This window comes from Prorops nasuta, unplaced genomic scaffold (assembly GCF_024137725.1).
Source record: "Prorops nasuta isolate Cenicafe-Biocafe unplaced genomic scaffold, Cenicafe_Pnas_1.2 PNAS00014, whole genome shotgun sequence".
Classification (NCBI taxonomy): Eukaryota; Metazoa; Arthropoda; class Insecta; order Hymenoptera; family Bethylidae; genus Prorops; species Prorops nasuta.
Window position 1 is genome coordinate 3844205 of NW_027116811.1, and position 14751 is coordinate 3858955.

Sequence of the window (14751 nt, forward strand, 5' to 3'; positions counted from 1 at the left end):
GCAAGGCGAGCAGGCCAGCTACTTTCGAATGACTTACCATAAAACTTGCAATTATCCAACGTTTAAAACTTTTTTCTACGAGATTGCTCTTCCGGGATTGTTGGTCGGACATACGTTATAAAGTCACCAGTGTGTGTGTTTCTTGGGCGACCCATTTGGATCTTCGACCTCGCAAGGTCAAGCGTGTCGAGGGGATAATTTTGAAAACTGTGCAACGTTTCGCAAATTATCGACGCACGCGAGAGCCAATAAATAAGGGGAGTAGGTCAAGCACTTTGGAACGACTTACCATAAAACTTGCAATTATCCAACGTTCGAAAGCTCGTACAATATTCGTCTTCCGGCGGGATTAACGATGAGGAGTCGTATAGGTTAGGAATACGTTAAAAAGCCGCCTGCGATTTCTAGCTTTACCGATTGATGACCCGAGCATTTCTATCTCCGGTCTCGCAAGGCCAGGCGTGTCGAGCGGAAAATTCAGAAAATTACGAGATACCGGTTTGAAATAAAGGAAAGATCATTTCCCCACACTACTTGAAATGCTTTCTCTTTCTCTCTCTCTCTCTCTCTCTCTCTTTGCCGCCTTTTATTTCCGGTGCCAGAAGAGAGCCAGACCCGTGCTTCTTCATTCTTTTGCACGTTTCCTGATCCGCCCCCTTCTCTCTCTCTCTCTCTCTCTGTACCTCTCCCCCAAGCCTCTCCTCGCATTCGTGCGCAGTCCCTGAGTAATGACCGTTTCCTTCGTACGGTTTCGCGCTGGAAAAAAGTTTCTACGAGGCAAAAAGTTAAAAAATAATTTTCCCCACCCCCCACTCGTCCACTCTAATTCCTTAGCCGTTTCTAACCTCGCTCCTCTCGCCAGCAGGTCTCTCTCTCTCTCTTTCTCTCGGGCAGGGCCAGTTATTCCTTCCAACTCTGGCGCCTAATGTAGCGGAAAATATACAGTTAAAACGGAGGAAGAGAGTTGCACGCGCGAGAGAAACTCGTCAACGTGGAAGAAGCAAAGATTTGTAGGCGTTGGTATTCGTGCGGGTGCATGGATGAGCCGATGCTTGTTTGCTCGCGTCAATGTGCGTGTGCCGACTTTTCGCACGGCCCTGGAAAGCTGTTCCGTAATCGGAACATTTCTCAAATCCATGAGAGAGAATTTCTCCTAGCTTCCCTGAAGAATCTATTCCCGCTGCGTGCTCGACGATGTATTCAATCAAGATGGCCGGTGCATTTCAAATCTTGCAGCGCGTAGAAAACTACCGGGATTTTACTCTTTCAAACCATCGACGCAACCTCGACAAATTTTATTTAACGTCAGAAATATAATGCATTCTTGTTTATACGAAGAAAATTCAGAGTCGCGTGTAAAAAGCTCTTTGTCTGATATCGCTATCAAACGCTTATTATTCTCGTTATAAATGAGTTTCGTGATTTCACTTCTATCTCGCGCAAAGCATAATTACCAGAACACAAAATGCAAGTTCTTCTAAAAGGCTCTTTTACTGCTCCCTTTTCGCTGGCTGCCTGGCTGGCTGGCTAGACGTGGCGCGTATTGAGTTAATCTCCCAGCAACTGAAATCGCACGTCCGTTGAAATGTACGAAAAAGTAAAACGCGTAATTTCGAGCAATGAGAGAGGGAGAGGGTGAGAAAGAGAGAGAGAGAGGAGCAGAGCCAGGTTGGTAGTGGCCATTCTCTGACGTTCGTCGAATATAATTCAGTGAGCAAGGGACGGCGCAATTGAGGCCGTAAATTCGAGGCTTCTCTGCAAAATTGATGCCACGAGGTATGAGTCATAAGCACGAGCAATGCGAATCTAGCAAAACGAGATAAGCGCACCGGAGCCGAAAAGAGTATAGGTGGGTGTGGGTGGAGCTGCCATGAAATAAAAGGAAAAAGTAGGGGAGCATGAGGTAGAAGTGAATAAATCAAGTAAAACGACAAAGAAATATTTTCATCGTGCAGACCAAACCGAAAGCTATTGTTAATAGTGAAAATTTGTATCGTCGAATAGCAGCGCGAGTAACGAAGCTCCGATGAATAACCTTAATTCTTCTTCCATTTAATCCCAGTGCAAATGCATGACCTACTTCCCGTTGAGTATGAAAGATTTTTAAGGACGTTCAAAATACTCGTGCAGCAAAAACTCACATGTTAAGCTTAATTTTCACGTTAATGGCGCAGTTTAAAATTCTGTAAAAAATTAGTACCGCTCGGTTGTAAAGAAAAACTTGAATATAATCTTCGATATAGGCTAATAAAATGGTTAGCTCCAAAAGCGAATAATTCTTCAAAGTTGTTGGAAAATTTTTTAAATTAAAGCCTTTAATAGCACGTAGAATTTTCCATTCTATCCAAAAAAATTTCACGAACGCTGCTTTGCAAATTCACCAGCAAAAATAGCACTAGGTTTGTATTTCGTAGAATATATTAAAAAGAGCAATAATTTTTTAATCTCTTACCAAGTCCACGAGGGGTTTTTTTCTACGGGGAAAAGCGTTTGGCCGAGTACAAAATGTAGCTTACGATTCGAAGCAAGTAACAAAGCGACTCTCTTGGCACACACCGCAGCACAACAAAAATCTCTCTCTTCCGTCCAATGGGAGGAGGAGAGTCTACTTTCTCTCTTGCCACGTGACGTCGAACAATTGCCAGACGTAGAGGATGGTGGGGCTGGCCCCTTATATCGAGGGAGTATGTTGGTCGTAAAATGCGAGTGAAGAGTCAGGGAAGAAAAAGAAGGAGGCGTGCGAAAAGTGAGTTGGGTGGGGTGCTTTCGGGGTAACGAGAGAGCACCGTGTTCCGAACAGGGGCACGTTCGTAAAAAGTACGTCCCTGTATACCCAGCGGAGCAGACTCAAGATCTGCTCTGACGATTTGCTCGTGCCGCACTTTTTTATTGCCTGCTCGACTTGCTTCGTTCTTTCGGTACTTAGTTAACGGCAACTCACCACACTAATCGACGACTCCTTTTAACGCCCAAAGAAGCCACCTGTGCTTTTCACATTCAACAGTGACTCACTCCCACCCTCGTAACCTCGATTTTCCCTTTATCCTTCATTGCCCATCGAGTCGATATTGAAACACAATTTGCCCTTACAGCCTGCTTATTATAATATACTTAACGTTTCAGTCATTTCATTTCTTCCTAAATAGCTGGTAATTATATGCCACGCGACCTTGCTACTTCGCTTCATAAAAATCTGATATTTCAAAGAGCTGCCGGAAAGCCATAATTTATTTTTCTTTCATTAAGGCGAAGTCCGTGTTTTAAGAAGGGGAAGCCATTTTCATTAAAGCCGCTCTGCGAAAATTACATTTCGAAATGGGGAGATATTCCATAACTAAACTTAATCGCTATCGCGAGTGGGTATATAGGACTACGTGGGGCACACGAAAGATTTCCATCCACGACCTTTGATCACGAACATTGGTCCACTAAATCACTGCGAAATAACGCAAAGTGAACAATAAATCACGGGACTTCTCAATTTCGAGATCATGTGAAGCACATGCAACCAACAAGATTAAGACAACATTATATTAAGAGTCTCTCTCTCTCTCTCTGCTCCCTTTTTAAGGAATCATGTACTAAATATGCTTAGCATTTTGAGAGAAAAATATAATTTCGAAGGATATAAATTAAGATAAAAGAAGAAGTTTGCATGCTAATTTATAGGATGAGATTTCTAGCGTGAAATATATCTGCGGCTACAAGTATCTCGTTCGATAAAAAGCTGCTATAAGGAGTCTCACTAATTCGGTGCGACGACTCTTTCTTTTCTAGTGACGAATTGAAATTTCCCCTTATAACGTTGGATTTATGGTCATCCTTATAGTCCATAGCTGCCTTTGATCAGGCACATGGACCATTGAATTCTAGCTTCCGCTCGTTCCATCTATCTCGAGTCAAAGAGGATGGAAGAATCCTGGTTAAAGCGTTTAGAGGATTATGGGCAAGGAAGCCGTTGATAAAAATAAAAAGGCCCCTTTTCTCTTTCTTTCTTTCTCTCTCTCTCTCTCTCTCTCTCTCTCTCTCTCTCTCTCTCCTTCTCCTCTCTCGACGAGAGAGAGAGAGAGAGAGAGAGAGAGTCGAGGAGAAAGCCAGAGAGAAGCCACTCGATATCGACCTTCGCCGATCATTTCGAATGACCATTTCGATTTAATCCAAAGTTATAAAGATTGGCGAAGGCGCAAGCACACTACCGTATCTACCGAGATCTTAACGGGGGCGTTAAGTCGAGCTATATAGTAGAGATATAGGTACCGATCACGGTATTAGCACCGACTTATGGTAGGATCGTTAGAGAGATTCAGTAGCAACGATTGATGTCAAAGGGCAAAAGGTAACGGGCAGGGGTGAGCAAAAAGTCGACCTCTGATAAAACCTAAATACATTAATCAGGTACATAATTCCGAGCTGGAGGGAACGAAATTACCTATTTATAACGGACCTATACAACGCACTCGGAGCATTTCTAGAACGCAACATTGTTGAGCCGATTATATTTGGGCCTTCCAGCAAAGCGCTGCAATCAACCAAACAATATCTAATTAATCCAGAATTAATTAAATTCAAATTGAAATTTAGAACCACGACTAAGATCAATAATGCTGCGGTGAATCCACTCTCAATTCCGCGTTTATTACCGCAACACAGTTCACGATTTATGAGAAAATACCGCCGGCCAATTTGGCATAAAACACAATTTATGGGAATGGTGTAAAAAATAATATTGTGCTTTGCGGCGAAAGCGTTTTCATATAGTATACATTATAGTAAAAGATATATTTCACTTGCAGCAAGACAATATACTCCCTGACACCGCATCCATATCCAAGGGGAACCGGGTCAGCTTCAGAATGCGGTGCATCTGACGTTAATGCGCGCTACAGAGGTCCATTAAAAAGATTCAGTGGGATTCGGCCAGCATGGAGAATCGAGTTGATGGTCGAAGAATACCAGCAGTCCAAGTATAATGGTCGACTAACGCAACCTGCAATCGATAAGAATCGAATTCTGTAGCTCGTTTCACGTCTGACCGTGATCTCTTCCAGTAAAGTGAAACAACGGTGTATATAGCATAGTGGATGGAATGAAACAAATACTATCTAGTGTGTGTATATATATATATATATATATATATAGGAGACGAAACTATAGAAGAGAAATGGAGGAAAGATAGCGGTGGAGGACCCCGCAAGCGACCAGCAGCGGGAAAAAAGTAGACGAGATGGATGGTCGTTGGGAGCAAAACGTGCCCCCAAGCTGATCACGGGACGTCGTCCTTAAGTTTGTCACAACAGGATAGGATAAAAGCTCGACTAACTCGGCTTTGCATATCGAATTCTCGACTGCTGTATATACCTGCAGGCTGATCGAGTCGTTTTAAGATGTTCCTTGCTTCCCAGCATCTGCTAGCCCAATCCTCCTCTCCCCCTCCTCCCCTCCCTCCCTGCACCCTACTGTGTTTATCATCTCGATGTCCCGAGTTAATACCACCATTTTTTCTGGCAGAAAAGAGAGAGAGGGGGGGGGGGGGAGGTTCCGCTGGTGGTTTTCGGTAAAATAAAGTGGAGTGTATAAAGGTAAGGCCGGACGGGGTGGGGGGGGGGGGGATGAAAAGGTAGACGCAGCGGGCGTGGCGTTTTAGGCCGCTCCGGAAACACGCACTTGGAACGGAAGCTTATGGGGGGAATGAAGAAAGGAACATCGCATTCTGCACGCAACGCCACGCAAGCCAACGGTCCTACAACCACCAACGCCATCAACGTAGCCGCTCCTTCTGAAAGTTTCATGAGGTTCGCACCGATCAGAGAGCTTTTTATTCGCGCGGAACGCTTTGCATTTTTACGACTAGACTCGGGTTATGTACGGAGCCTCTTCGACGAGACCTTCTCTCCTTCGGAGACTTAGGAAGCTAAAGAGATCCTTCGTCCCAGTTTCCCCCTCCTGCGGATACCCGATGGACGTATCGAGTGAATGCGAACGAAACGACTCTGGAATAAGCAATGATCTACTCGCACTTTTTTTTTCTTCCATACTACGTACGTGTGTAGTCGCATACGCGTGTACCATTGTTTCTCAGTCACCAAATGGTCCTATATATGTAGGAGAAGAAATCTATTTTTGGCGGATCAATGCTAAGATTTACGAATGATAAGAATTATACAACTGTATACGACTCTGGACGGTTCTCGTGGCTGGACGAATCGCGGAGCGGAAAGCAATATTGAGACAATGCCGAATAAGTCTGTCCAGCACGGAATATCCTCCCTTGTGATATATTACGACACTACACTCCAGGGCTTCCTACCGGTGGCCAAACGTCCACCACAATGGCCCGTTACGTCCAACCGCTATATTTTTCCCAGAATTTATGCATATTTGATTTGGCTAGTGGAAATATACGACTGTGGGTGAGAGTAATATTTAAAAAGAAATATTTACTCAACTTGATGCTCGCGTGCGGTATAGCTGGCAGTGTATTTTCAATGGTCCGTTAGAGAAAAGTTTCGCGAGAAAGGTTTGAAAGGTAAATGTCCAATCGATTTAGCGATTTAATAATTCAACGCGGACTGGGACGTCTTATTATTCCACCTTAGTTTATATTCTAAAAATTCTACCACTATCCTAGACTCCCTCGGTCCCCTCTAAATAACTTTATCCTTCGTGCCTGGCCTTTCGCTGACTTTGGCTACTACTGCCTCCATCTCATTTTTATTCAGGAAATCCGTATTCCACGAGACCATCGCGCTGTATTCCTCGGCAAGCCAGCTCTCTCGTTCTCGCGAAAGAAACTTGCGATAAGTCGATCCGTCAGGTGCGATCCGAAAGAAAGCTTTCAATGGAAACGTCCCGCGTTAAGAATCCGAGATTCTCTAACTCGAAATCGGCCAAGTTTTCGTAGCACGGATAGAGCTTGTCGTATCCCCTGAATGCTCTGTCAAAGTCGTTTTCTCGCCGGAATCATGTGCAAACATGCGAAATCCGCACGGGAGTTTTCCACGCCTGGGAAGCCGGAAGAATCTATATATAGTGTGTGCCATGCAGAAGCTCGCTCGATCGACTGCAAAGCGATTTGCGAAAATCAACCCTCCTCCATGTGCTTCGTTAAACGTCAATTTTTTCCCACGACTATATCGCAATTTTAGGATTCGCAGTGCCTGCGTTTTCCGCGTGTTTTCTTTCGGGTTATCGCGCATCCTACATCCCCTCTTCTTATCGAGGCACGTCCAACTCGTTTCCTATACCCGCTCGTGACCCAGCCAGGCAAAATCGTGGAATCTTAAATCTGTCATTCGCCTCTCTTCAATTTAAAGGGACAGATTGATGCTTCCGTGGAAAGGTGGCTTCCAGCGTCGCAGCCATTTTATCCTTTGCAGTCGCGTCACGAACCGCGCCAATAGACACGTGGAATAAGTATAAATTATGCCCGCACCATTCATGACCAACCGAATCATGAGGAAAGAAACTTTGATGTTATAACTTATATATCCTTATGAACCTATAATAGCTCCCTTTATTTTATGCAGCGAAGGCTATCTTATCTTGGTACGGTAATAAAGAGTTTTATATTTAATCTACTTTTTGCAAACATTTAAAAAAGCTGCCTTATTCGATGCTGTTTTTCCAAGAAAAAAAACCTAATGAAATTTTAGGTTGCTTCAATATATAAAAGTATCGATAAAGAAATAAACGTCAGAGGAGCAGGTGCTTAGTAATAAGAGATTCATCGAATCAAATGTCTGACATTTGCAGGATAAATGGCAGGTCAATAAGGAGGAAAGGGGTGGACGAAGAATGTCGTATAAGAAATGCAAGAAAAATCGTATAAGAAGGTATAGGTAGATATTGAAACTTGGATGGAGGCATTTGAAAATAAACGAGTTTGCTTTTTTCGACGAATCACGCATATCGTAGTCGAGGTATCGGAGAGATTTGAAAAATTTATTGCTGCTCTGATTTCTTTTTTTCTGCCAGTTTCTTCTATACATAGATATATATATATATATATATATATATATATATAGGAATAGAGATGCGTTCCGCACGAAAAGGTTTCTGGGAGAGCGAGACGCTCGGTGCTACATATTTAAGCGTTCGATCACCTTTATGCTCTCCATGGACTCTACAGACCTATCGAGGATGCTTCCCGATGAATTTTTGAACGTTCTTTGACTCGCGCGGTACCTGTAAAAATGATATATGACTGTCATATATTTCCCATCGTCGACGACACACGTTCGTTCCACATTTTCGCTCGTTTCGAATATTCTGCCTCGACTACAGCTAAAACTCCTTTTGCTTCTTTTTCCTACGTCATCCACCAATTCTTATTCATACTCACCATTTCAATGGAGTCAACGATACATTTTTATATGAAATATTTAATTTTGCAATTCTTTTTTTAATGTCATGCAATTATCGTTCTGCAGCAAATAAATCAAATAAACTAAATTTCTAAGACTTTCAACGAATGCAAATTATTTGCAAAGTAAACAAAAATTAATTCAATGAAGAGATAAAGTCTAGGGATACAGCGATGATACTTTCCAAGGAATTATTTTGAAAGTTAACCGAAAGAAATGGTATAGCGTCATTTTACGTAAAGTAATAATTAGGGAATAGGAAGACAATCAAGGAAACTGCATAGCGTGCATACAAATACATTCCGTATATAATATACTATAGGGACGTTTAATATTAGCTGGGTTTCATCAGGCAGGATGATTATGATATATCTGGGCATTAGTCACAAAACAAATATCATAGGGGAAGGACCGGAGGTGGATGCACATATCATACGAGAATTCGGTCATTCCAGAGAAATGTATTTTCCTAGTTCGGGCAATGAAGTGATTCTCTCATTCGGATACTCCTCACGCGCGGCTTGAATGATACCCAGGAAAACATGGAAAACAATAAAGATGCCGGGCCTCGCGAGGGGTTACTGCCGCATTCGTAATTCCGATGACGCGATAATGCTGAGCAGCCTGGCAGCCGAAACAATTTATAAGTCCTATCTCGACAGGTCAGTTTAAATTATGAAAGCTCTTTATTACAGGGCGAGAACGTAGCGGCGCTTCTGCCAAGCCACCAAGCCGCCACACCACCACCACCACCACCCCCCTCCTCATGAAGACGGTCACCGCAATGAACGAGACGCGACTGTAAAGGCGGACTCCAAAATGGGAATCGCTGTTCTTCCCTCTACTCGCTCTGCTCTGGCTATTTCTATATAATTTCCGCAAGCGGTACCGCTGCGTATGCAGAGTCCCAATGACGCGCGTACCTCCCCCCTCCGTATAACAATTAATAGTCGTCCGGCCATTAATATTGCGAAGCGTCGAGCAGGGCCAAATTATCACGTTGGGTGATTTACTAACATAAAAGAGGGACAGAGATGGAGAGAAGTTGAATCCAAAATTTGCTTCTTCCTCGCTGCTGGCTACTCAAGAACTTTACACGTGTTATCTCACCCAACATTATTATAGCCTCCTAATATCTGTACTTCAAATTTTTGGTAAATTCTGTTTTTCAATATCACGCGATTGATTCTAAAGGACTCTGAAATTTGTATCAAAATAAACTTGCAAATCTAGTGAAATTTAATACAATGGATTTAACTTGGTAATTATGAATCTTAATTCTGGTTTAAAGTAAAAACTTGTATATTGAATCGTTCTTACACCGCGTGCTTCATCCTAGAAATGTTGTTATCTACTTACCGAAGTTGGATACATAAATAAATCGAGAGAGAGAGAGAGAGAGAGGGAAAATAGGGAAAGCCAGAGGCTAGGTGCTAACGAGACTGGCAAGACTAGCTGGATATCGAGCCTCCGGGAAAGACCTTGCACGACTAATGGACCAATTAATTCTGTCTACTGGGTGTCCAATCAGCGTCAATGCAACCATTATCGTTAAAACCTAATAATTACTAACGATATTCGTCTCTACGTACAGTGTTAATACTCGAATGTAGCTTATCGCTGCTCCAAAGTCTCTCGAGAAATATTTTTATAAGAGATCCCCACCACCACTCCACGCTCTACACCGCATCGCGCCGTAGTAACACACCGCACTATGCCAGACTGGCTGCCCTCGCACGTTATACCAAGTTCGCGTAACGCAAACGCAACGCCTCGTATGTCGCATCGGCTGGCCAATGCTACTGAGCCGTGCAAATTAAATTTCAGCGAACATCCTCGACAAAAACGGTCCTCCCCACAGAAGCTTCTATCGACACTCACCCATTATCCGAATTTCAATTAACCTACGCAATATCGAGGTGTGCTAATGACAGTCAGCTGTGAGAAGCAAAATACGAAACGTAAAATAAACTCAATTTCATTATTATAATATCGATTGGCTTTTTTTGCTCCTCGCTGCACCACGAGAAAAACACGATTCTGTTCAGTTGGTATAACAATGATTAATCAACTCACCATTCGTAATTATCCTCTTGATTCTTATAATCCTACACCAAGACATACACATGTAGATCCTCTTCACTTGTAAAGCAGTGTGCACAACGTGTCTCTCGTTGGAGAAAATTCTATCTTTGGTTTGTAATTATTCGATACACTCGATGCCACGTTGTCCCTAAGCTACGATGTATGATTCTATTAAAATGAAACACAAAATTGGGGTGAATCGAATCAAAGGAGAAGCTGGGAGAAAAGTGGACGAAGCTTGATTTTTTCTTTGCGTGAGATTAGTTGGAGATATTTTCTTAATCACTGACGCGACGATATATAAGACTCTCGACACTGGCACGAATGAAATGGGCGACCGAGCAAAGAGAGGTGTAAAACATCCGCACGCTTCTCGGCGACTGGATGAGTGGACGAACACGACCGAGGGCATTCGTGGCAAACAGTGCGCATGCGACGTAAACAAACCTTAAAGAAATATCTTATGCATGAGAACGCAGCTAGTTATCCAGAAAATTCAGCTTTAATTCTGCTATTCGGTTAACGAGAGAAGAATTGTGCGGAGAAAAATATTTTTCATTCGCCACAATCTCTTCTTTGCTGTATTATTTATTATTAACGTTATTAGTGAATTTTGCCAAGGGTGGATGGCCCAAGCAACTAATACAAATATCTACATATACGCTGTAAAGTTGCTTGAGTGGCAGACTTAACTACTTGAATAACCAGTTTGCTTCTCCTCTATCTAGCCTGACATGACGTCGACCTTTACTACTAATAACTTGGCTGTTCATTGCTTTAGCTTCTGTCCTGTGCAACCACGTCTAAACCTATCACGAGATATTTTTACTTACTTCGGGTCGAATAAAAGCTCGAAAGGGACTCTCTCCAATGAAATAACAGTTTTAAAAAGTTGTATCAAACATTTCTGTAGTTACGACGACTAGCGCAACGTAGCCTGTAATTAAATAGTAACCTGACATGAAAAAGAAGAGCAACGCAGTGAGAGACAGAGGAGAAGAGCAAGGGCTGTTAAACGTGCAAGGGTTTTTCTTGTTGTTCGGAAGAGGCAGTTTTTCAGAAATGCTTTCTATTCGGGTAAACATAACTGTCGAGGCAAGCAATGCTTTTCCTTCCGTAATGGATACAACGCATGATCAAAATTACATAGAGCTACAGATTCGAATGGATATGCGCACTGGCCAAAAAGCGACGTAAAGTTAACGAAACAAAAAAAAAAAAAAAAAAGGCAACAAAAAAGCGAGTAACCGGTGCAGAGAAAAATCGAATATAAAAACGATGGATACATTTCGTTTGGGAGCCACTACGTAAAGTTTTTTTCGCTGGAACTCACTCGTAAACCTCGCACTCGGCCTCGTCTTTTATTTCAGAAGACATTTCACTCCCATTTTATTGTCGCCCTGCCAACGCCCAAACCATCCCTGCACAATTTAACTCGGAGTGACTGCTTTCCTGCCTTCCTTCCATCATTCTCTCCTTCCTAAATTTCATCGACGTACCGACTGCTGCTTCCTTCCTACCCAGCCAATTTCTACCCTGGGATATAACGTTACGTATAAAAATTCAAAACATTTCAGCCCTATTATACTAGGCAACGCGTAAGTTTTTGACAGTCTCGTAAAAAAGTAAGCGAAGCTTTTTCAAGATTAACCATCAACCCTTCAGCTCCGAAATGTTATACCCGGTTAATTAGGCCGTCTTATAAGCTTAAATAATTAATTATATTTACGAATAATGCGGTAAAAGAGAAATAAGCTTTCAGCGAAAACCCTTTTACCCGCTGCTTTTGTTATACGATCAGGAAGAATTAATTCAAACGCGATTATGATAATTACCGTGAAAAAAATAAGTGGAATACCTGGAGATATTTACAATTTTGCAAAACAATTGAATAACCTTCCTGAAGAAAATTAATATCGATCGAACAAAAGCAAAAGGACAATTCGCTCGCAGTGTAATTCCTTATCATTTGAATAATTTGTGCTTTGGTGTAAAACATAATTCACAGGAGGCTATCTCACTTCCACACGTGTGTTGGACTATATATTCCACCGTTTAACGTTAAACGGAATTCTGGTGGAATGCTGAGGTGCGGTAGGATGGGTTTTATCATGCCAACAAAGCTATAATACGAACATAGCATGATAGATAAATCATCGCAATCGTTACCTCCTCGTTTTTAGTATACACACAAGTTTATCTACCAGGCTGCACACACTGTGATTATTTCTTGACCACTGATCGATATCACAACTCGCACTGCTATTTACATTTGCATTGAAGCGTCACTCTTTACTTTGTTTAATTAGCATCCCCCAGCAGAGCTCACCCTCGTTATTATAATCCAGCTATAACAATTATAATCCGATAACAATGTTCTAATTCAATCCCAATCCATAATGAAACTTTAATATAATTTCAGAGATAATCGAATAAAGGGTCATTATCTTTTTGCCCACGCGGTTCTTGGCAATGCTATAGCAGCTTGGCAACTTCTTTAAGATCGCACTGTTGCAACTTTTTCCGCGATATTATCGTGTTTCCCTGAATAATGAGTTTTTAATTGAAACACCAATTGGATTGTCAATATTGTAAGTCGGTTTTCCGGAGAATTTCCCTACGAAAATACATCGGACTGTATATATACGGATGCTCAAGATTTTTACCCCTCCTCCCCCCCCCCCTCCCCCTTCTCTCGTGCCGACGCATTCGCGGCTAGAGATTGATCGTGTACATGTTGTTAAAGTCATTAGCAGTGCGGGATAACTGAGTTATACGGCTACGGCAAGCAACGCTGCTGTCTTCATTGAATTACACAACTTAGACACATCCAGGCGTGCGCGGTACACGGGGGTTTACGCCAGGCGGATTAGGATGCAAATTCGCTGCATTGAATTTCATAGTTTCGACAGCTGTAACAACCAAATAGATTCGTTGTGACGCCTCGCGGTCGTCGTTGTCGTCGTCTACGGCTTTCTCTTGATAAGCGAATTGTTTAGTTCGCGTGGCCCCCTTCGCGCCTCAAGGATTAATTCAATCGAGCTTCCATATACCAACCAAGCGGCTGCTTCGCGGTTCCTTGCGAAAACACCTATCTCTGGCTCTCTTCATCCAATAATAAGTAAACACTGACTCCTCCATACCCTTGCGTTCGCCTACCCTCGCGCCAAACCCTTATCGCTCGCACAATCTTTTGCACAACCCTTATTTGTACAGTCTTCTTTATCTTGCGAACTCTATTATAACGTTTTTGTACGTTCGTTAACACGTGATAACAATGCTGGAAAAAGCTCGTCAAACGCCGAATTAAATCAGTTACTATATTTTAAACGTTATATATACGTTATGCGTTATTCGATGCGTGAAATTGAGAGCTCTAATAGAAATATGATATTAGATCGTGACAGTTATAGCACTCGTAAGCATGTGCTCGTAATCCGAATGACTCGAGTGAGTTTAAGTTGGTTCTATAAAAGCTTCTATCCACATGCAGTGTCGGGCGGACTAATTCGCACAGGCGTTATACTATGTAAGTGCTACAAGGTTCAGATTATCTCTCGTGATAGTATTACAGATTTTCTGACCCATCAACCATGAAGCACGTACCTTTCTCTAATTGAAGCTATGATTAAAATAGTTACCGGAGATGAGGAGTCAATGATGCTTTATTAAAAAATTATCTCGATCCACCGACGATGTGCGATATATCTTATGCGAAAATGTTGTGAAAACTGTTGAATTAATTATTCCTGCATTCGTTAAATTTTTAAGCAGGATCGTGCGCACTTGGTCGAGTGCTTAATTGATAATAAACTTTCGTTGGGTATATATATATATATATAGACCGGTAAATATCTCAGGTGGCTTAAAGCCCACGTGACAAGTATTAGTGTTCGCAAATCGTCGAACCAATCGCCCTTAAAGGTGTATTATCGCTCGTACACCGGCACTAGCTTGTCGCAATTTTTTTTCTTTACCAGCCTTAACGTTGCTCGCAATCTTCATATGGCCACCTCGGCCTCCACTTATCGGAGTGCTCCGCGCTCCCAGTATAGCAACATTAAACTACAGAGGCTTGATGAATTATTGCAGCCATCAAAGTATTATGCGTCGGGCTATCTGGCACGGTATCATAGCGAGAGCACACAATATAGCATTATAAAATTTACCTATATATATATATATATATACAGCATATATCACGCGATCGAGCCAATTACGATTTAACGGTAAGCAGCGATAAATTATGGACGGTTGTTGGGGAAAATTGCAGGAGGGAAATAGAGACAGCGGAATTCTTTGG